This window comes from Ranitomeya variabilis, chromosome 1 (assembly GCF_051348905.1).
Source record: "Ranitomeya variabilis isolate aRanVar5 chromosome 1, aRanVar5.hap1, whole genome shotgun sequence".
Classification (NCBI taxonomy): Eukaryota; Metazoa; Chordata; class Amphibia; order Anura; family Dendrobatidae; genus Ranitomeya; species Ranitomeya variabilis.
Genome location: NC_135232.1, coordinates 883,288,387 through 883,313,341, shown reverse-complemented (window position 1 = coordinate 883,313,341; position 24,955 = coordinate 883,288,387).

Sequence of the window (24,955 nt, the reverse complement as noted above, 5' to 3'; positions counted from 1 at the left end):
CCATCCTCTGACATCATGTAATGTCGGCCGTTGCGGTTTGCGATGACCATGAATCCCAGCCCCGCAGTGTCTTAACATTGTTAAAACACTGCGGGGCTGGGATTCATGGCCTGGCGCAGTACATATGTTCGCCTCTCGCTTGGGTTCTTACACCCGCTTCAGACTATGCGGCATCAGCTGATCCCTTATCGCATGCCACGGCCATGAAGCCGCACAGTCTGAAGAAGGCGGAAGGAGATGAGGGACAGGCGAAGAAATGCACCGTTCATGCCCATCAATCACACCCTCGCAGTCCAAATAAATAAGACACCGAGGGGCGTTGTGTGGGGCAAGGCGGCCGCAGAGGCGCAGGCAGCCAAACAATGATGCCAGAAGACGGGCAGCGCTACCAAGGAGCTTGTTGCGTGTCAATACAAAGGAAAATCACACCTGAGGGACGTTTTAATGGTCGCAGAGGACTCATTTTAGACGTGTTCAGTTCAACATGGGCAAGGAGAATAAGTTTCTGAGCCACCTTGCACACATGCAGCATTACTGTCGTACAAGGTGGCTGTAAAACGTAGAAACGCCTGGGGGAGGGGGGACAGGTTTCCTTCAATTTCAGTTCTTGTGTCTGCGTGGCTGTTGCAGGACACGTTGCCGGCTACACAGCAGGGGAACAGCTGGCGGTGCTGAACCCCACTGACACATTGGCTGGTGTTTGGCTCTGTGCAGCTAGCATATCTGGGCCCCAACTGGCGGTGTTAGAGCCCAGGGTCAGCAGGAGGAGGAGAGGGAGCAGAGTGTAGGCCGAAGCCTGCACTGGAGCAAGTTGAAAGGGAACCTTTAACCCCCCCCCCAGGCGTTTGTAGCTGAAAGAGCCATCGTGTACAGCACTAATGCTGGAAAAGGTAAACTTAGCTCTTTTAATTATGGTCCTTGCACATGCTGAACCTAACACTTATGAAAAGTGTCCCCTCCTACCGTGATACCGTCCGGTTGGTGGAACTTTCCTTTGTGATGTGACGCAGCACAGCCGTCATTCTTACCCCCTTGGCGCCGTGCGCCGCCTCCTCAGGGTTGTTTGAATCAGTCCCGGAGCCTGCGCTGTTAGGTTAGCCCTTGGCCATGCACACATTTTGCACTGCCCGTCTTCTGACATCATTTGGTGTCAGACTGGCTGCGCCTCTGCGGCTGCGCTGGCCGAGATCCCGCCTCGCAGTGTCGTCTAATGTAATCCCACCGCGGACCTGGGATCCGTGGCCATGCGCAGTGCATATCCTCACCTCTCACTCCCCTCCCTACGGCTTATTCAGACTGGGCGGTGTCACGGCCGTGGCATGCTATTAGGGATCAGCTGACACCGTACAGTCTGAAGAAGCCGTAGGGAGATGAGTGAGAGGTGGAGGTTCAGATATGCACTGCGCATGTCCATGGATCTCAGGCCCCCAGTGGGATTAAATCAGAAGACACTACGAGGCGGGATCTCGTCCAGCGCAGCCGCACAGGCGCAGCCAGCCTGACACCAAATGATGTCAGAAGACGGGCAGCGCAAAATGTGTGCATGGCCAAGGGCTAACCTAACAGTGCAGGCTCCGGGACTGATTCAAACAACGCTGAGGAGGCGGCGCACGGTGCCAAGGGGGTAAGAATGACGGCTGTGCTGCGTCACATCACAAAGGAAAGTTCCACCTACCGGACGGTATCACGGTAGGAGGGGACACATTTCATAAGTGTTAGGTTCAGCATGTGCAAGGAGCACTACGAAAAGAGGCACTTTTTCCCTTTGCATCATTACTGCTGCACAAGGTGGCTCCTTCAGTAACAAACACCTGGGGGGGGGGGGACAGGTTCCCTTAAATTTAACTTGTTGTGCCTGCGTGGCGGTCGCAGTACACGTTGCCGTATACACAGCAGGGGAACAGCTGGCGGTGCTGAACCCCACTAACACATTGGCGAGGTGTTTGGCTCTGTGCGGACAGCACTTCTGGACGGCAACTAGTGGTGTTGGAGCCCAGGCACAGGAGGAGGAGGTGGAGGAGATAGGAGGGATTGCCACACACACAGCTGGGGAACAGCTGACATTACTGAACCCCAATAACAGAGGAGGGACTGTTGGGACTGTGCGGACAGCACTTCTGGACGGCAACTAGCGGTGTTGGAGCCCAGGGACAGGAGGAGGAGGAGGAGGTGGAGGAGATAGGAGGGATTGCCACACACACAGCTGGGGAACAGCTGACGTTACTGAACCCCAATAACAGAGGAGGGACTGTTGACTGTGCGTACAGCACTACCAGGCAACAACTAGCGGTGGAGCCCAGGGACAGGAGGAGGAGGAGGAGGTGGAGGAGATAGGAGGGATTGCCACACACACAGCTGGGGAACAGCTGACGTTACTGAACCCCAATAACAGAGGAGGGACTGTTGGGACTGTGCGGACAGCACTTCTGGACGGAAACTAGCGGTGTTGGAGCCAAGGGACAGGAGGAGGAGGAGGAGGTGGAGGAGATAGGAGGGATTGCCACACACACAGCTGGGGAACAGCTGACGTTACTGAACCCCAATAACAGAGGAGGGACTGTTGACTGTGCGTACAGCACTACCAGGCAACAACTAGCGGTGTTGGAGCCCAGGGACAGGAGGAGGAGGAGGAGGTGGAGGAGATAGGAGGGATTAAAACACACACAGCTGGGGAACAGCTGACGTTACTGAACCCCAATAACAGAGGAGGGACTGTTGACTGTGCGTACAGCACTACCAGGCAACAACTAGCGGTGTTGGAGCCCAGGGACAGGAGGAGGAGGAGGAGGTGGAGGAGATAGGAGGGATTGCCACACACACAGCTGGGGAACAGCTGACGTTACTGAACCCCAATAACAGAGGAGCGACTGTTGACTGTGCGTACAGCACTTCCAGGCAACAACTAGCGGTGTTGGAGCCCAGGGACAGGAGGAGGAGGAGGAGGTGGAGGAGATAGGAGGGATTGCCACTCACACAGCTGGGGAACAGCTGACGTTACTGAACCCCAATAACAGAGGAGCGACTGTTGACTGTGCGTACAGCACTACCAGGCAACAACTAGCGGTGTTGGAGCCCAGGGACAGGAGGAGGAGAAGGAGGTGGAGGAGATAGGAGGGATTGCCACACACACAGCTGGGGAACAGCTGACGTTACTGAACCCCAATAACAGAGGAGCGACTGTTGACTGTGCGTACAGCACTACCAGGCAACAACTAGCGTTGTTGGAGCCCAGGGACAGGAGGAGGAGGAGAGGAACACAGTGTAGGCCGAAGCCTGATTGGAGAAAGTCGAAAGGGAACCTTTTACCCCCCCCAAGGCGTTTGTAGCTGAAAGAGCCAGCTTGTGCAGCACAAAGGATGCAAAAGGAAAAGGTGGCTCTTTTCATTATGCTCCTTGCAAACACAGAACTGAACACTTATAAAATGTGTCCCCTGATACCGTGAGACCGTCCCGGAGGTGGGACTTTCCTTCGTAATATGACGCAGCACAGCCGTCATTCCTACCGCCTTGGCGCCGTGCCCCGGCTCCTCAGCGTTGTTTGATTCCTTCCCGGAGCCTGCGCTGCTATGTTATCCCTTGGCCAGGCACACTTAGCGCTGCCCATCTTCTGGCATCATTTGGTGTCAGGCTGGCTGCGCCTATGCGGACGTGCTGGCCGAGAGCCCGCCTCGCAGTGTCGTCTAATGTAATCCCACCACGGGCCTGGGATCCATGGCCATGCGCAGTACATATCCTCGCCTCTCACTCCCCTCCCTACGGCTTCTTCAGACTGTGCGGTGTCACGGCCGTGGCATGCTATTAGGGACCAGCTGACACCGCACAGTCTGAAGAAGCCGTAGGGAGATGAGTGAGAGGTGGAGGTTCAGATATGCACTGCGCATGTCCATGGATCACAGGCCCCCAGTGGGATTAAATCAGAAGACACTGTGAGGCGGGCTCTCGGCCAGCGCGGCCGCACAGGCGCAGCCAGCCTGACACAAATGATGTCAGAAGATGGGCAGCGCTAAGTGTGCCTGGCCAAGGGATAACATAACAGCGCAGGCTCTGGGATGGAATCAAACAACGCTGAGCAGCCGGCGCACCGCGCCGGGGGGTAAGAATAAAGGCTGTGCTGCGTCACATTACGAAGGAAAGTCCCACCTCCGGGACGGTTTTACGGTATCAGTGGACACATTTTATAAGTGTTAAGTTCTGCGTGTGCAAGGAGCTAAACAAAAATAGCTACCTTTTCCTTGTGCAGCATTACTGCTGCACAAGGTGGCTCCTTCGGTAACAAACGCCTTGGGGGGGGGGACAGGTTCCCTTACATTTCAGTTGTTGTGTCAGCGTGGCGGTCGCAGGACACATTGCCGGCTACACAGCTGGGGATCAGCTGACATTACTGAAACCCAATAACACTGGGTCGTATGTTTTGACTGTGCAGACGGCACTTCTGAGCCTCAACTGGCGGTGTTGGAGCCCAGGAATTTAAGTTCAGGTGGTAGAAAGATGAACACAACAGGAGACCTGGATAACGTAGACAGTCACCTAATTATTTAATCAGGAAGAGGAGTGGCAAATTCCGGCGAGATCCAGGCCTTGTTCATTTTCAGGAAAGTAAGCCGGTCAACGTTATCGGAGGATAGTCGCATGCGACGGTCAGTTAGTACACCACCTGCAGCACTAAAGACGCGTTCCGATAATACACTAGCCGCAGGGCAAGCCAGCTCCTCCAATGCATACTGGCTTAGCTCTGGCCATGTATCCAGCTTTGAGACCCAAAACTTGAAAGGTGAAGAGCCGTCTGGGAGTACAGCAAGAGGGCAAGACATGTAGTCTGTCACCATCTGACGGAACCGTTGCCTCCTGCTGACTGGAGCCGTCTGTGATGGTGTTGACTTTTGTGGCGGGCACAGAAAACTGTGCCACAGTTGGGCCATACTGCTCTTGCCTTGGGCAGAGGCACTGCTTCTGCTCCCTCTTTGTGCAGAGCCTCCACCACTGCCTGGATGCACTGAGCTGCTTTGTAATGCACTAGCAGCACTTCTCTCACTTGGAATGGAGAAGATGATGGAATTGACCAGTGTGTCTTGGTACTCCCGCATTTTTCGCTCCCGGTTCAACGGTGTGATGAGGCTTTCTACGTTGTCCCGGTAGCGAGGATCGAGGAGGGTGAACACCCAATATTCAGACATGTTGAGAATGTGGGCGATGCGGCGGTCATTTCTCAGGCACTGCAGCATGTAATCCACCATGTGCTGCAGACTGCCAACTGCCCAGGAAACGCTGTCCCCTGCTGGAGGCGTGATCTCTGCCCGCTCATCATCACCCCACCCTCGCTGTACACACTGAGTACTGGACAATTGTGTAACTCCCTCCTCTGGACGGATGTCTTCCTCCTCCATTGACTCCTCCTCATCCTCCTCACAAACTGTCCCCTGCCTACGCGTTTGTGAGGAACCACGTGGCGCTGACTGTCCAGAAGATGATGGAAATGTTGAATCCTCATCCTCCACCTCTTCCACAACATCATCCCTTAGCGCTTGCAGTGATTTTTCAAGCAGGCAGATAAGGGGGACAGTCATGCTGACTAGTGCATCATCTGCACTCGCCATCCGCGTGGAATAATCGAAGGGACGCAAAACCTGGCAGACGTCATTCATAGTGGCCCACTCTGTGGTTGTGAAGTCTGAACGGCGCGGAGTGCGACTTCTTTGCGCCTGATGCAGCTGGTACTCCATTACAGCTTGCTGCTGCTCACACAACCACTCCAACATATGTAACGTGGAATTCCACCTGGTAGGTAGGTCACATATGATGCGATGTTTCGGCAGGTGGTGTCAGCACTGCAGAGCCGCAATGCGCGCTTTTGCCGTGCTGGAACGCCGCAAGTGAGCACACTCTAGGCGGACCTTGTGCAGCAGTGCATCAAGATCCGGATAGTCCCTCAAAAAACTCTGCACGACCAAATTGAGCACATGTGCCAGACATGGGATGTGAGTGAGGTTGCCGAGGCCCAGAGCTGCCACCAGATTTCGGCCATTATCACACACTACCATGCCTGGCTGGAGATTCGCTGGCACAAACCACACATCGCTCTCCTGCTTGATGGCATTCCAGAGCTCCTGTGCTGTGTGGCTTCGATTCCCCAAAGAAATTAATTTCAAGACGGCCTGTTGACGTTTGGCCACGGCTGTGCTCATGTCGGTCGTAACAGGTAAACGTTCATCACGGGTCCATGTGGAGGTGGACTGTGACGGCTCCTGCAGCGATGATTCTGAGGAACTGGTGTAAGAGGAGGAGTCAATGCGTACAGAATGGATTCCTGCAATCCTTGGAGTGGGCAGGACACGTCCTGCACCACTCGCACGATCTGTACCCGGCTCAACGACATTAACCCAATGGGCAGTGAGGGAAAGGTATCGCCCCTGTCCATGTTGACTGGTCCACGCATCGGTGGTGAGGTGGACCTTGCTACTGACGGCATTCAGTAGCGCGTGTTTTATGTGTCCCTCCACATGCTTGTGCAGGGCAGGGACGGCTTGCCTGCTGAAGTAAAAGCGGCTGGGCACATTGTACTGTGGGACTGCCAATGACATCAAGTCACGGAAGCTGTCAGTCTCCACCAGCCTGAATGACATCATTTCCAGTGACAGAAGTTTGGCAATGCCTGCAGTCAGAGCCTGTGCTCGTGGGTGGTTTGACGAGAAAGGCCGCCTTTTCTCCCATGCCTGTACTACCGATGGCTGTACACTGGGCTGGGAGTGTGTGGATGACTGGGAATGTGGTGCTGCGGGTGGAATTACAGCGGGTCTCTGGACAACAGGGCCAGAGGTTCTTCCACGGCAATCCTGGGAGGAAGCCGAACCAGCTGCGTGTGAGCTGGAGGAAGAGGCAACACGAGCTGAAGAGGTGGTAGCTGCCGCTGTTGGTTGGCCTAGCTCTTCAGTGTGTTTTTGTAACTCCGCCGCGTGCCTGTTGCGCACATGTTTCCACATGTTGGAGGTATTGAGGTTGCTGACATTTCGACCTCTTTTTACTTTGTGATGACACACCTTGCATTTGACATAGCAAATGTCATCTGCAACTGTGTCAAAAAAGGACCAGGCACTGCAAGTCTTGGGAGCGCCCTTTTTGGCTTTTGGAAGAGACATGCTCCTAACGGGTGCCAAAGCGGAGGCTGCAGGATCCGCAGTCTTCCCCCTCCCTCTCCCTCTTTGGGCCGTACGGGGAATCTCTTCCTCAGAGCTGCTCCCACCACCTTCCTGTCCCTCACGCCAAGATGGGTCAAGGACCTCATCATCTACACTACCCTCTGCCCCCAACTGCTCCTCCTGGGTAGTCTCAGCAGCAGAGCACGCACCAGAAAGTGGCACCTGAGTGTCATCATCAGCGGATGCGGCCTGCGATGTGGTGACCGGAAGCACTGGCCCACCCGCCTCTTCAGAGGAAGAGAGAAAAAGCTGTTGGGCATCACTGCACTCTGCCTCTTCTTCCATTTCTCCAGTGCTGCTTGGCTGGCCCCCTGTTTCCAAGCCAAGAGATTTAGAGAACAGAAGTAGAGACGGCTCCTGTCCTGGGCTCTCTGTCTGCCTGGGCAATTTGGCAGGTAGTGAAGAGACAGATGGCTGCTCTCCAGTGCTCTGTGTCTGAGAGGATGTGGCACTAATTGAAGTTGATGCATTAGCTGCCATCCATCCGACAACGGCTTCAATTTGTTCTTCACGCAGCAGCGGTGTACGGCGCTCTGCGACAAAGCTGCGCATGAATGACTGTTCCCTGGTGAAAGTGGGTGCTGATGAGTCACCGGTGCCCGCAGCAGGCACAGAATCCCCACGTCCCCTCCCTGCTCCGCGCCCACGCCCACGTGCCTTACTCACTGCCTTCTTCATCTTGGTTGACTGATAAAGATAAGCAGAAAAGTGCTAAAGGCTTTGTGTGCTTATTCCTGAACAACTCCTAACAGGTATAAGAAACACTAATTTTCTAAAGTGTGGACTAGACTTTAATATGAGCTAATGTGGCCTACACAAATGTTAAGTGGTGTCACTGGTGTGTTTGGTGAACTTTATTATTTATTTATTTTTTGGGGACTGAACTGACAACAGAGAGAGCTGCAGTCACACGGAGACCGTGCAGACAGCCGTAAACGGCGCTGCAAGGCCCAAAAACCCTCCTCTACGTTATCCTATGTAGTGTTTTTCCACAAGTTAGCTGGAGACGGGTGGAAAGACACTAATAGGAATTTTTTGAAAAAATGTGCAGCAGCCTGCACTACTTAGAACAAAAGGAAAATTGATTTTACGGTATGACGCAGTGAAGAACCCTGAGCTGGAGACAACCAGACTATGGCTGATCACAGACTACAGGGCGAGCTGCAGTCACACGGAGACCGTGCAGACAGCCGTAAACGGCGCTGCAAGGCCCAAAAACCCTCCTCTACGTTATCCTATGTAGTGTTTTTCCACAAGTTAGCTGGAGACGGGTGGAAAGACACTAATAGGAATTTTTTGAAAAAATGTGCAGCAGCCTGCCCTACTTAAAATAAAAGGAAAATTGATTTTGCGGTATGACGCAGTGAAGAACCCTGAGCTGGAGACAACCAGGCTATGGCTGCTCACAGACTACAGGGCGAGCTGCAGTCACACGGAGACCGTGCAGACAGCCGTAAACGGCGCTGCAAGGCCCAAAAACCCTCCTCTACGTTATCCTATGTAGTGTTTTTCCACAAGTTAGCTGGAGACGGGTGGAAAGACACTAATAGGAATTTTTTGAAAAAATGTGCAGCAGCCTGCCCTACTTAAAATAAAAGGAAAATTGATTTTGCGGTATGACGCAGTGAAGAACCCTGAGCTGGAGACAACCAGGCTATGGCTGCTCACAGACTACAGGGCGAGCTGCAGTCACACGGAGACCGTGCAGACAGCCGTAAACGGCGCTGCAAGGCCCAAAAACCCTCCTCTACGTTATCCTATGTAGTGTTTTTCCACAAATTAGCTGGAGACGGGTGGAAAGACACTAATAGGAATTTTTTGAAAAAATTAGCAGCAGACTACACTACTTGGAAAAAAAAAAAAAAAAAGAACAGTATGAGGCAATGAACCACCCTCCCTGAACTGAATACAACCAGATATGGATGGCCTATGTGGCTGCACTCAGACTAGAGAGTGGGCTGCACTTACACACACACACACACAGACCTTGCAGATCGCTGTGAAAACAGCGCTACAAGGCAAAAGCAAGGTGAATAGTAGGTGAACACAGCGGTTGCTAAATTAGCCTTTGAAAAGCACAAAGAAGCAAATCGCTATCTCTAAACTGGCCCTCAGTCAGCAAACAGCGTCCTGTCACTAACTGAATTCACAGCAGAGTGAGCGCAAAATGGCGCCAGCGACTTTTAAACTGCATCATGACATCATTTCAGCAGCCAATCACAGCCATGCCAGTAGTTTCATGCCCTCCATGCTGAACAGGATGTGCCCACACTTGGAATCATTCTCATTGGCTGAATTTGTGCAGTTTGAATCTGGGAACTTCCGATTCCAGTATCCGATACGCGGCAAGTATCGGAATCCCGGTATCGGAATTCAGATACCGCAAGTATCGGCCGATACCCGATACTTGCGGTATCGGAATGCTCAACACTATTCACCAAGAATAACAATAATGCCTGCAATTTTCCTGAAAAGACATGTGGTTTCTTAGGACTCTTAGGACTGTATCCTACCCCTTTTAAGTTCTTTGACAAAAAGCCTTAATAATCTCAAAGAGACAGAAACCGATGGCAACGCAGTAGTAAATAAAAGCCATTTTATTAATACAGCACACTAGAAGACATCTTGTTTTTAAAAATGAAAAAAGGTTAAAAAATAATCCCCTTATTAGTTGTTTGTAATAAGATAGACCATTCATTGTAGAACTGATGATGTTGTTGTCAGAAGTAACATTATCCTACTGTGCCTGAGACGATTGATGTACCATATATTCCATAATTCCCACCACTTCTTCACCACTAATAAACTTTCTACAGTTAAAGGAAGACAACACTTTGTCTGTCTCCATCCATCCTGGCTCCCATATGTCTGTCTTTATCCATCCTGACTCCCCACATGTCTGTTTTTATCCATCCTGGCTCCTACATGTCTTTCTCCATCCATCCTGGCTCCTCACAAGTCTGTCTCCATCCATACTGGCTCCTCACATGTCTGTCTCCATCCATGCTGGCGCCCCACATGTTTGTCTCCATCCATCCTTGCTCACACATGTCTGTCTCCATCCATCCTAACTCCCCACATGTCCGTCCACTATATTGCTTTTAAAAAAAGTTTCTTCTTACCTGGCTGCAATCCAGTGGCGTCCTCTTCCTGCTTAATTTGAGGCGTGAATGGGCCGATGCATGGCAGTGACATCGTAAGCCGGCGACGTCAGCTGCCAGTCCCTGAATGTCCGGCATCTGTTAACTATTGCGGTGCAAAAAGCCAGTGACCTTCTGAAATGTAATATATTTCAACTGAATGTGCATCCAAGGTCGCACATTCAGATGAAGCCTACATGACAGGGAACTGGGTAGGTGCACCACTTCTGGCCCGTTAGGAAAACCCCACTTCTAGTTTAAAACGCGGTTCCACTAAAGCAGAGGATTAGGATTAGAATTTTAAAACACAAGTTATTCTGAGACTGTTCTCACAAAACTATATATTAAATCCTCCAAAGAAAAGCAGATAGCACTCACCAGTCTTTTGTGGAAATTCCACTCTTTATTTGTGGTGAAAAAGCATGTTGGCTGGGGGAGTGAGGATGGGAGTGAGCAGAAGCTTGAAGACGGCTGTTTCGCGCCTACTAGCACTTCCACAGGTCAATTCAGATGAAGTCTACAAGACAGGAACTGGGTCAGTGCACCACTTTTAGCCAGTTAGAGAAACCCCACTTCTAGTTTAAAACGTGGTTCCACTAAAGCAGATGATTAGGATTAAAATTTTAAAACACAAGTTATTCTGAGACTATTCTCACAAAACTATATATTACTTTACTCAGCTCTCCCTGCTCTATAACATGATGCCCACAGATTAGAATATGTTTTCATTTTGGCAGATTCTCTTTAATGGAGGAGTATAATGTTCATTTTAAGACACATCTTCCTCTTTTGCCTAGGGTCTTAAGTTTTCCTGTTTAGCCTTGATTTTGTAATATTCCATGTGGGAATAGTCCCTTTTAAAAGTCTTTCAGTCAGATAACAGGATCTTTTGGCTGATGACAATTTCTTTCAGTTGATTTGCATGAGTTTCTGTACTTACTCACTGGTAAATTTTCAAGATACTCTAATACGTAAATCACAAACATCTTAAGCTTTCTCACTTGACCTCTCTTTAAAACACTAGTGCAAACAGGTAGCACTAGCAAGAGAAATCAGATGCAGTCTGTTATTTTTCAGCACGGCAATCGTCAATAGCGTCAATGTAACAGAGCAGTAAACGCAGTCTGATATCTTCCAGCAAGGCAATGATTAATCACAGAAATGCAATGAAGTATAGGCAAACTGGAGATTTTCTTGACGAAATGCATTACCTTGGCTGCAGAGGTCAGGTGTGAACTTTTGCGAGAAATTGGTAACTTGCTAAGAGATTGGTATGAATAACATCTAAGTAGAGATGATTAAATCTTTGAAATTCAAATTCACCAGGTTTCATTGATTTTTTTTAAAAATCTTTAATGGGTATTGATTCACCAAGAATAACAATAATGCCTGCAATTTTCCTGAAAAGACATGTGGTTTCTTAGGACTCTTAGGACTGTATCCTACCCCTTTTAAGTTCTTTGACAAAAAGCCTTAATAATCTCAAAGAGACAGAAACCGATGGCAACGCAGTAGTAAATAACAGCCATTTTATTAATACAGCACACTAGAAGACATCTTGTTTTTAAAAATGAAAAAAGGTTAAAAAATAATCCCCTTATTAGTTGTTTGTAATAAGATAGACCATTCATTGTAGAACTGATGATGTTGTTGTCCGAAGTAACATTATCCTACTGTGCCTGAGACGATTAATGTACCATATATTCCATAATTCCCACCACTTCTTCACCACTAATAAACTTTCTACAGTTAAAGGAAGACAACACTTTGTAGTACTACTGTACAGTCAAATGGTCCCAATGGAGGTGGTGGTACTTAGGCTTATGCTGGTGGCTAACCACATTCATAGCCATGGTATTTTTTGGTTTTCTCTTACATTACCCCATCCAATTGTCATTTCAACTTTATCTTTTACCATACATTTTGTACAACACTATGAATAACTTTTAACAATCCTTTCAATCTCACTATTTCACCCTGATCAAAAAAGACACAAGAAATGCTAGGTTGCTTACATACTGAAAACTGTCTGGATTTTGAACAATTTTCCTTTATATTTTTTTGAATCAATTATTTTCCCTTCACAAAAAGAATTGCATAAAATCTAAAAAATACTCAGTACATTTACTAGTGACAAACGAGGAAAACTGATTGACACTGATTTCAGATTTTTTTTATTTTTTATATTAGTTTTTTTGGAAGCCCATGTGGTTATGTTTGAAGTCATATGAGTCTTCAGGTACTGATGCACTCTTCAGCAATGTGTAAAATGGTGGAGAGCATTTTTAGCGGGCAAGTCACACAAATTAGAATGTCAAATTGTTTGAATTTGCCAATATCTTTGAATTTCTTAAAATGCTAAATGAAGTAAATTCTCATTGAATGGATTCACAAATTTTTACCTTAGAATCTCAGCCTGTACTGTTGAAAAGGAAAATGGCCATGGGAGAGAAAAGCTAGGTCTGGCAATTGTGCCAGGACAAATCAGTAACACCAGGAAAGTGTCATTGTTTCAAGCCTATTCAGATATCAAGGTTGATAACCACTAGAGATGAGCGAATACATTCAGCATTATTCATTACTCGCACGAATAGTACTCTGTTCGGGCTATTCGTTACTCGGTTAATTATTGGTATTGGTATTTGCCTCGGTATATTTGGGTAACTTGCCCAGCATTTATGATGCTTTATTTGCTTGCCAATCTCAGTAATGCCAGCATCATGTTTGGTGTGGCATTACTGTGATTGGCTGCCGAACACCATTTTTTTCAATTATTTATACACTGTTTTCATTCATTCATTTATGTATTTATTTATCTATAGCACAGGAGCCAGCTGATAAATACTCCCATCAGCTGCTCTTGCTCTAATTGTTATTAGCGTCAACAGGTGTAGGCTGATGGGAGTAATAGTCCCATCTGCCACTGCCTGCTGTCATTTTTCTCACTTGAATATAACTCTCATCATTCTCCCATGCTCATGCTGATCGCAGACAGAGAATGGGGTGAATAAAGAGAATCGTCTTCAGTACCCGGCGCCGGGGAACAACACTTACTATACCGCTGCTTCCCTGGCACCCGTCATGTGGTACTGATGCAACTCAGGGGCGGCACATGGTTACCACACGTGTGCCACATGTATTACACACATGGACATTAACATCTTTGGTACCAATTTTATGTTAGCCCGAGCGCCATGGGAAAATTTCTAATGGTGCTCCTGCTACAATCAGAAAGGTGAAGTGAGTTCATTGGTTGCGAAATCCCAGGACCTTTCTAATGGCACCGAGAGCCTGAGAACTTTCTCATGCTCGCATTGATGTCAGACAGGTCCTACCAATTAACTTTGAGACACTGGACAGCGATAGCAGATGTATCTCAGTGTCTCTGCTGGATGGCAGGCTGTATGGTCGCATCATGCAATCATACAGCCTGCTATCTAGATGTAGCAGAGCTAGACCAGTCATGGGACAAATGGATCATCATCTTCTCTGCAGAAAGGTGAGGAATATTGTTTTTTATTTTAACTCTTTTGCAGAGGACAATGGTGGCGGTTGAATAGGCGATGTCATAAGTATGACTTTATTTATTAAAGGAGCCTGTGTAATTCTTTTAATTAACGGACTATTTTCTGTGTGTGTTTTTGTATAATATGAATATGGGGTTAGTAATGGGGGAATCTTATTGATGCCTCTCCTTTACTAACCTCTGGGCTTGATGTCACCTAACACACCTGTCACAAAGGTGACATCAACCCCCCACCTGTCACACTACTTGCCACCTCTACACCGCCTTTTCTGAGGCGGCTGAGAGATTATGTTTTTAGCCTGGGGACAGTATCCATGACCCCTTCCTAGGCTATTATTATCAGCCCACAGATGTCTGCATAGCCTTTGCTGGTTATTAATTATAGGGGGACCCTGCATCATTTTTTGGGGGGGTCCCCCATTTTAATAGCCAGTAAAGGCTGTGTATACAGCTGTGAGCGGATATTAAGAGCCTGGGAAGCTCCATGGGTATTAACAGTTTCCCAGGCTATAAACATTACTCGGAAGCCCAAGCCATTTGTTTCTGAAAAATAATCTTTTAATAATTAAATACATGTACAGAATGCTGCACACACATTGTACTAATACTGACATCTGACTATCTATAAATCTATGTGTAGATACTGTGTGTAATCCATCAATTCTATTCTGTCAACTACTGCTGTGATTTTACAGTACGTGGCTGCTGAATTGATGACTTTTCTTAGATTGATAGATAAGATAGATAAGTAGATAGATAGATATAAAATATATACATATATATGTGTGTGTCACTGACATCTATATATCTATCTATTCTGTGTATGTATCTATTCTATTCTATTCTAACCTGTCACGCTGTGATTTTACAGACGAATCTATATATCTTTATTTTTCTATCTAACTATCTACCTATCTACCTACCTATCACATCCTTTTCAGCTTTTTTTCCCATGCCCCCAGACCTGTTTGTTGGGTCCAGGAGAAAATTATTTGACTTTCCCATTGACTTGTATTAGATTCGCTATTGGGTACGAAAACACGGATATTTGGAAGTATTTGTGCCAATTTTCCTAAATCCAAATATTTCACTATTCACTCATCACTAATGATTATCAAATAGTGAAATATTCGGATTTGGGAAATTCGGCACAAATAATTTCAAATATCTGTGTATTCGTACCGCATAACGAATCCAATGCAAGTCAAAGGGAAAGCTGAGTATTTTTCTGCTGCAGCCAACCAACAGGTCTGGGGACATGGGAAAAAAGTGGAAATTAATGAGAAATAGCTAAAACTAAATGGGAACAGCAAGGAGAAGATGCCAGTGTGCGTTTCAGACTCACATATGGTATCTGGGAATAATGTCAGAGTATTGCGCCGGTTTTGCTGATTTTTAAAAAGATCTACCAAAGCAAAAAAAAATTTTAAAGGGAAAAATGTTAGGAAACATTTTGTCCTTCATAATTACATGTATATAATGCTAAATAAAATAATAAAACATAAAATTATACCTCCCCTTTAGCATATGTTCACATGGAGCGTTTTTGGCTTTAGCTTTTCCTTTAACATTTGTGAGGATTCTCACTCCTACATTTGGGAGGACCCTCCCTCTTGCCCAATAGTTAGCAAGATAATAGAATACATATTCCCCATCCCTTTACAGTGCCATTTCAAACATGCCCATTTTAATTTTGGGCTTTGCCCGCCACCACCACCATGTCCACCACCATTATGTGGCCTTCGCTTTTGATTTTCAGAGGGCCGCTAATTGCTGTGAAACTTGCATTTTGTAAGGTCCACAGTTCATTTTTGCTACCAGATCCCAACGGAACCACTGTTATAGCGAGTGAAGCTGCTGTAAGGTGAATATAACACAGGAGTTGGGTGAGCTGTATGATCAATTTCAGTAAATTGGATTCTACCAAACACCAAAAGCTTTAGAACTAAATTCGGAATATAGTGTATGCAAGGTAGGTGTTCAGTCTGTCAGGCCTAAAACCCATGTCAGGAACATGTACAAGCCTCATTTTACTTGGAAGCAGCCTCCACAAGCGAAAGAGACAGGAGTGTTACTGACCAATCTGCACAAACCTACACACTTCTTCTGGAAACTACCGAACCAGGCAGAATGTATCTTTTGCATGGTTTTGAGCAAATTTGGAGTAATTACAACATATGTCCCAGAGAGTGTCCATGTCTGTGGAGTGTATTACTCAGGTGACAGGCATTGCTCAGGTAAAGGCCTTAGCATGGCAATGAGCGACTTCCAATATGTGTAAAGATGTGGCGCTTATTACCCAAGTCTCTTAGACGTTGTTAAAATATACAGATTAACTGGCCAATACTCCATCACCATTTTTTGTAAGGACCCAAATTTAGAAAATGTAATGGAAGTAATAGTTTCATAAAGAGACACAAGTCTCATTTAGGCCATTGCACAATGTACAAAGGTTTAAAACAATTACCCCAAGTGGTCAGAACCATACACACTGAAAGAGGTCATGATGGAGACCTCACAATTAGTGTTGAGCATTCCGATACCGCAAGTATCGGGTATCGGAATTCCGATACCGGGATTCCGATACTTGCCGCGTATCGGATACCGGAATCGGAAGTTCCAAGATTCAAAATGCAGAAATTCAGCCAATGAGAATGATTCCAAGTGTGGGCACATCCTGTTTAGCATGGAGGGCATGAAACTACTGGCAAGGCTGTGATTGGCTGCTGAAATGATGTCATGCTGCAGTTTAAAAGTCGCTGGCGCCATTTTGCGATCACTCTGCTGTGAATTCAGTTAGTGACAGGACGCTGTTTGCTGACTGAGGGACAGTTTAGAGATAGCGATTTGCTTCTTTGTGCTTTCCAAAGGCTAATTTAGCAACCGCTGTGTTCACCTACTATTCACCTTGCTTTTGCCTTGTAGCGCTGTTTTCACAGCGATCTGCAAGGTCTGTGTGTGTGTGTGTGTGAGTGCAGCCCACTCTCTAGTCTGAGTGCAGCCACATAGGCCATCCATAGCTGGTTGTATTCAGTTCAGGGAGGGTGGTTCATTGCCTCATACTGTTCTTTTTTTTTTTTTTTTTTTCAAGTAGTGTAGTCTGCTGCTAATTTATTCAAAAAAATCCTATTAGTGTCTTTCCACCCGTCTCCAGCTAATTTGTGGAAAAACACTACATAGGATAAAGTAGAGGAGGGTTTTTGGGCCTTGCAGCGCCGTTTACGGCTGTCTGCACGGTCTCCGTGTGACTGCAGCTCGCCCTGTAGTCTGTGAGCAGCCATAGCCTGGTTGTCTCCAGCTCAGGGTTGTTCACTGCGTCATACCGCCAAATCAATTTTAATTTTTTTTCAAGTAGTGTAGTCTGCTGCTAATTTATTTTAAAAAATCCTATTAGTGTCTTTCCACCCGTCTCCAGCTAATTTGTGGAAAAACACTACATAGGATAAAGTAGAGGAGGGTTTTTGGGCCTTGCAGCGCCGTTTACGGCTGTCTGCACGGTCTCCGTGTGATTGCAGCTCGCCCTGTAGTCTGTGAGCAGCCATAGCCTGGTTGTCTCCAGCTCAGGGTTGTTCACTGCGTCATACCGCCAAATCAATTTTCTTTTTTTTTCAAGTAGTGTAGGTTGCTGCTAATTTATTTAAAAAAATCCTATTAGTGTCTTTCCACCCGTCTCCAGCTAACTTGTGGAAAAACACTACATAGGATAACGTAGAGGAGGGTTTTTGGGCCTTGCAGCGCCGTTTACGTCTGTCTGCACGGTCTCCGTGTGACTGCAGCTCTATCTGTTGTCAGTTCAGCCCCCCAAAAATAAATAAATAATAAAGTTCACCAAACACACCAGTTACACCACTTTACATTTGTGTAGGCCACATTAGCTCATATTAAAGTCTAGTCCACACTTTAGAAAATTAGTGTTTCTTATACCTGTTAGGAGGAGTTGCTCAGGAATAAGCACACAAATCCGTTAGTACTTTTCTGCTTATCTTTATCAGTCAACCAAGATGAAGAAGGCAGTGAGTAAGGCACGTGGGCGTGGGCGTGGGTGCGGAGCAGGGAGGGGACGTGGGGATTCTGTGCCTGCTGCGGGCACCGGTGACTCATCAGCACCCACTTTCACCAGGCAACAGTCGTTCATGCGCAGCTTTGTGTCAGAGCGCCGTACACCGCTGCTGCGTCAAGAACAAATTGAAGCTGTTGTCGGATGGATGGCAGCTAATGCATCAACTTCCATTAGTGCCACATCCTCTCAGACACAGAGCACTGGAGAGCAGCCATCTGTCTCTTCACCACCTGCCAAATTGCCCAGGCAGACAGAGAGCCCAGGACAGGAGCCGTCTCTACTTCTGTTCTCTGAATCTCTTGGCTTGGAAACAGGGGGCCAGCCAAGCAGCATTGGAGAAATGGAAGAAGAGGCAGGGTGCAGTGATGCCCAACAGCTTTTTCTGTCTTCCTCTGAAGAGGCGGGTGGGCCAGTGGCTCCGGTCACCACATCGCAGGCCGCATCAGCTGATGATGACACTCAGGTGCCACTTACTGGTGCGTGCTCTGCTGCTGAGACTACCCAGGAGGAGCAGTTGGGGGCAGAGGGTAGTGTAGATGATGAGGTCCTCGACCCATCTTGGCGTGAGGGACAGGAAGGTGGTGGGAGCAGCTCTGAGGAAGAGATTCCCCGTACGGCCCAAAGAGGGAGAGGGAGGGGGAAGACTGCGGATCCTGCAGCCTCCGCTTTGGCACCCGTTAGGAGCATGTCTCTTCCAAAAGCCAAAAAGGGCGCTCCCAAGACTTGCAGTGCCTGGTCCTTTTTTGACACAGTTGCAGATGACATTTGCTATGTCAGATGCAAGGTGTGTCATCAAAAAGTCAAAAGAGGGAAAAATGTCAGCAACCTCAATACCTCCAACATGTGGAAACATGTGCGCAACAGGCACCCGGCGGAGTTAGAAAAACACACTGAAGAGGTAGGCCAACCAACAGCGGCAGCTACCACCTCTTCAGCTCGTGTTGCCTCTTCCTCTAGCTCACACGCAGCTGGTTCGGCTTCCTCCCAGGATCGCCGTGGAAGAACCTCTGGCCCTGTTGTCCAGAGACCCGCTGTAATTCCACCCGCAGCACCACTTTCCCAGTCATCCACACACTCCCAGCCCAGTCTACAGCCATCGGTAGTACAGGCATGGGAGAAAAGGCGGCCTTTCTCGTCAAACCACCCACGAGCACAGGCTCTGACTGCAGGCATTGCCAAACTTCTGTCACTGGAAATGCTGTCATTCAGGCTGGTGGAGACTGACAGCTTCCGTGACTTGATGTCATTGGCAGTCCCACAGTACAATGTGCCCAGCCGCTTTTACTTCAGCAGGCAAGCCGTCCCTGCCCTGCACAAGCATGTGGAGGGACACATAAAACACGCGCTACTGAACGCCGTCAGTAGCAAGGTCCACCTCACCACTGATGCGTGGACCAGTCAACATGGACAGGGGCGATACCTTTCCCTCACTGCCCATTGGGTTAATGTCGTTGAGCCGGGTACAGACCGTGCGAGTGGCGCAGGACGTGTCCTGCCCACTCCAAGGATTGCAGGAATCCATTCTGTACGCATTGACTCCTCCTCTTACACCAGTTCCTCAGAATCATCGCTGCAGGAGCCGTCACAGTCCACCTCCACATGGACCCGTGATGAACGTGTACCTGTTACGACCGACATGAGCACAGCCGTGGCCAAACGTCAACAGGCCGTGTTGAAATTAATTTTTTTGGGGAATCGTAGCCACACAGCGCAGGAGCTCTGGAATGCCATCAAGCAGGAGAGCGATGTGTGGTTTGTGCCAGCGAATCTCCAGCCAGGCATGGTAGTGTGTGATAATGGCCGAAATCTGGTGGCAGCTCTGGGCCTCGGCAACCTCACTCACATCCCATGTCTGGCACATGTGCTCAATTTGGTCGTGCAGAGCTTTTTGAGGGACTATCCGGATCTTGATGCACTGCTGCACAAGGTCCGCCTAGAGTGTGCTCACTTGCGGCGTTCCAGCACGGCAAAAGCGCGCATTGCGGCTCTGCAGCGCCGACACCGCCTGCCGGAACATCGCATCATATGTGACCTACCTACCAGGTGGAATTCCACGTTACATATGTTGGAGCAGTTGTGTGAGCAGCAGCAAGCTGTAATGGAGTACCAGCTGCATCAGGCGCAAAGAAGTCGCACTCCGCGCCGTTCAGACTTCACAACCACAGAGTGGGCCACTATGAATGACGTCTGCCAGGTTTTGCGTCCCTTTGATTATTCCACGCGGATGGCGAGTGCAGATGATGCACTAGTCAGCATGACTGTCCCCCTTATCTGCCTGCTTGAAAAATCACTGCAAGCGCTAAGGGATGATGTTGTGGAAGAGGTGGAGGATGAGTATTCACCATTTCCATCATCTTCTGGACAGTCAGCGCCACGTGGTTCCTCACAAACGCGTAGGCAGGGGACAGTTTGTGAGGAGGATGAGGAGGAGTCAATGGAGGAGGAAGACGTCCGTCCAGAGGAGGGAGTTACCGAATTGTCCAGTACTCAGTGTGTACAGCGAGGGTGGGGTGATGACGAGCAGGCAGAGATCACGCCTCCAGCAGGGGACAGCGTTTCTTGGGCAGTTGGCAGTCTGCAGCACATGGTGGATTACATGCTGCAGTGCCTGAGAAACGACCGCCACATCGCCCACATTCTCAACATGTCTGATTATTGGGTGTTCACCCTCCTCAATCCTCGCTACCGGGACAACGTAGAAAGCCTCATCACACCGTTGAACCGGGAGCGAAAAATGCGGGAGTACCAAGACACACTGGTCAATTCCATCATCTTCTCCATTCCAACTGAGAGAAGTTCTGCTAGTGCATTCCAAAGCAGCTCAGTGCGTCCAGGCAGTGGTGGAGGCTCTGCACAAAGAGGGAGCAGAAGCAGTGCCTCTGCCCAAGGCAAGACCAGTATGGCCCAACTGTGGCACAGTTTTCTGTGCCCCCCACAAAAGTCTACACCATCACAGACGGCTCCAGTCAGCAGGAGGCAACGGTTCCGTCAGATGGTGACAGACTACATGTCTTGCCCTCTTGCTGTACTCCCAGACGGCTCTTCCCCTTTCAAGTTTTGGGTCTCAAAGCTGGATACATGGCCAGAGCTAAGCCAGTATGCATTGGAGGTGCTGTCTTGCCCTGCGGCCAGTGTATTATCGGAACGTGTCTTTAGTGCTGCAGGTGGTGTACTAACTGACCGTCGCATGCGACTATCCTCCGATAACGTTGACCGGCTTACTTTCCTGAAAATGAACAAGGCCTGGATCTCGCAGGAATTTGCCACTCCTCCTCCTGATTAAATAATTAGGTCTGTATACGTTATCCAGGTCTCCTGTTGTGTTCATCTTTCTACCACCTGAACTTAAATTCCTGGGCTCCAACACCGCCAGTTGAGGCTCAGAAGTGCCGTCTGCACAGTCAAAACATACGACCCAGTGTTATTGGGTTTCAGTAACGTCAGCTGATCCCCAGCTGTGTAGCCGGCAATGTGTCATGCGACCGCCACGCTGACACAACAACTGAAATGTAAGGGAATCTGTCCCCCCCCCCCAAGGCGTTTGTTACTGAAAGAGCCACCTTGTGCAGCAGTAATGCTGCACAAGGAAAAGGTAGCTATTTTTGTTTAGCACCTTGCACACGCAGAACTTAACACTTATAAAATGTGTCCACTGATACCGTAACACCGTCCCGGAGGTGGGACTTTCCTTTGTAATGTGACGCAGCACAGCCATCATTCCTACCCCCCCCGGCGCCGCGCACCCGCTCCTCAGCGTTGTTTGATTCCGTCCCGGAGCCTGCGCTGTTATGTTATCCCGTGGCCAGGCACACTTAGCGCTGCCCGTCTTCTGGCATCATTTGGTGTCAGGATGGCTGCGCCTGTGCGGCCGCGCTGGCAGAGAGCCCGCCTCGCAGTGTCTTCTGATTTAATCCCACTGGGGGCCTGGGATCCATGGACATGCGCAGTGCATATCTGAACCTCCACCTCTCACTCATCTCCCTATGGCTTCTTCAGACTGTTCGGTGTCAGCTGGTCCCTAATAGCATGCCACGGCCGTGACACCGCACAGTCTTAAGAAGCCGTAGGGAGGGGAGTGAGAGGCGAGGATATGCACTGCGCATGTCCATGGATCCCAGGCCCCCAGTGGGATTAAATCAGCAGACACTGCGAGGCGGGCTCTCGGCCAGCGCGGCCGCACAGGCGCAGCCATCCTGACACCAAATGATGCCAGAAGACGGGCAGCGCTAAGTGTGCCTGGCCACGGGATAACATAACAGCGCAGGCTCCGGGACGGAATCAAACAACGCTGAGGAGCCAGTGCGCGTCGCCGGGGGGGTAGGAATGACGGCTGTGCTGCGTCACATTACGAAGGAAAGTCCCACCTCCAGGACGGTTTTACCGTTGCAGGGGACACATTTTATAAGTGTTTAGTTCTGTGTTTGCAAGGAGCATGATGAAAAGAGCCACCTTTTCCTTTTGCATCTTTTGTGCTGCACAAGCTGGCTCTTTCAGCTACAAACGCCTTGGGGGGGGTTAAAGGTTCCCTTTCGACTTTCTCAGGCTTCGGCCTACATTGTGTTCCTCTGCTTTTCCACCTGTCCCTGGGCTCCAACACCGCCAGTTGCCGTCCAGAAGTGCTGTACGCACAGTCAACAGTCGCTCCTCTGTTATTGGGGTTCAGTAACGTCAGCTGTTCCCCTGCTGTGTGTGTGGCAATCCCTCCTACCTCCTCCAACCTCCTCCTCCTCCACCTGTCCCTGGGCTCCAACACCGCCAGTTGCCGTCCAGAAGTGCTGTACGCACAGTCAACAGTCGCTCCTCTGTTATTGGGGTTCAGTAACGTCAGCTGTTCCCCTGCTGTGTGTGTGGCAATCCCTCCTACCTCCTCCAACCTCCTCCTCCTCCACCTGTCCCTGGGCTCCAACACCGCCAGTTGCCGTCCAGAAGTGCTGTACGCACAGTCAACAGTCCCTCCTCTGTTATTGGGGTTCAGTAACGTCAGCTGTTCCCCTGCTGTGTGTGTGGCAATCCCTCCTACCTCCTCCAACCTCCTCCTCCTCCACCTGTCCCTGGGCTCCAACACCGCCAGTTGCCGTCCAGAAGTGCTGTACGCATAGTCATCAGTCGCTCCTCTGTTATTGGGGTTCAGTAACGTCAGCTGTTCCCCTGCTGTGTGTGTGGCAATCCCTCCTACCTCCTCCAACCTCCTCCTCCTCCACCTGTCCCTGGGCTCCAACACCGCCAGTTGCCGTCCAGAAGTGCTGTACGCACAGTCAACAGTCGCTCCTCTGTTATTGGGGTTCAGTAACGTCAGCTGTTCCCCTGCTGTGTGTGTGGCAATCCCTCCTACCTCCTCCAACCTCCTCCTCCTCCACCTGTCCCTGGGCTCCAACACCGCCAGTTGCCGTCCAGAAGTGCTGTACGCACAGTCAACAGTCGCTCCTCTGTTATTGGGGTTCAGTAACGTCAGCTGTTCCCCTGCTGTGTGTGTGGCAATCCCTCCTACCTCCTCCAACCTCCTCCTCCTCCACCTGTCCCTGGGCTCCAACACCGCCAGTTGCCGTCCAGAAGTGCTGTACGCACAGTCAACAGTCGCTCCTCTGTTATTGGGGTTCAGTAACGTCAGCTGTTCCCCTGCTGTGTGTGTGGCAATCCCTCCTACCTCCTCCAACCTCCTCCTCCTCCACCTGTCCCTGGGCTCCAACACCGCCAGTTGCCGTCCAGAAGTGCTGTACGCACAGTCAACAGTCGCTCCTCTGTTATTGGGGTTCAGTAACGTCAGCTGTTCCCCTGCTGTGTGTGTGGCAATCCCTCCTACCTCCTCCAACCTCCTCCTCCTCCACCTGTCCCTGGGCTCCAACACCGCCAGTTGCCGTCCAGAAGTGCTGTACGCACAGTCAACAGTCCCTCCTGTTATTGGGGTTCAGTAACGTCAGCTGTTCCCCTGCTGTGTGTGTGGCAATCCCTCCTACCTCCTCCAACCTCCTCCTCCTCCACCTGTCCCTGGGCTCCAACACCGCCAGTTGCCGTCCAGAAGTGCTGTACGCACAGTCAACAGTCGCTCCTCTGTTATTGGGGTTCAGTAACGTCAGCTGTTCCCCTGCTGTGTGTGTGGCAATCCCTCCTACCTCCTCCAACCTCCTCCTCCTCCACCTGTCCCTGGGCTCCAACACCGCCAGTTGCCGTCCAGAAGTGCTGTAAGCACAGTCAACAGTCGCTCCTCTGTTATTGGGGTTCAGTAACGTCAGCTGTTCCCCTGCTGTGTGTGTGGCAATCCCTCCTACCTCCTACAACCTCCTCCTCCTCCACCTGTCCCTGGGCTCCAACACCGCCAGTTGCCGTCCAGAAGTGCTGTACGCACAGTCAACAGTCGCTCCTCTGTTATTGGGGTTCAGTAACGTCAGCTGTTCCCCTGCTGTGTGTGTGGCAATCCCTCCTACCTCCTCCAACCTCCTCCTCCTCCACCTGTCCCTGGGCTCCAACACCGCCAGTTGCCGTCCAGAAGTGCTGTACGCACAGTCAACAGTCCCTCCTCTGTTATTGGGGTTCAGTAACGTCAGCTGTTCCCCTGCTGTGTGTGTGGCAATCCCTCCTACCTCCTCCAACCTCCTCCTCCTCCACCTGTCCCTGGGCTCCAACACCGCCAGTTGCCGTCCAGAAGTGCTGTACGCACAGTCAACAGTCGCTCCTCTGTTATTGGGGTTCAGTAACGTCAGCTGTTCCCCTGCTGTGTGTGTGGCAATCCCTCCTACCTCCTCCAACTTCCTCCTCCTCCACCTGTCCCTGGGCTCCAACACCGCCAGTTGCCGTCCAGAAGTGCTGTACGCACAGTCAACAGTCCCTCCTCTGTTATTGGGGTTCAGTAACGTCAGCTGTTCCCCTGCTGTGTGTGTGGCAATCCCTCCTACCTCCTCCAACCTCCTCCTCCTCCACCTGTCCCTGGGCTCCAACACCGCCAGTTGCCGTCCAGAAGTGCTGTACGCACAGAGCCAAACACCTCGCAAATGTGTTAGTGGGGTTCAGCACCGCCAGCTGTTCCCCTGCTGTGTATACG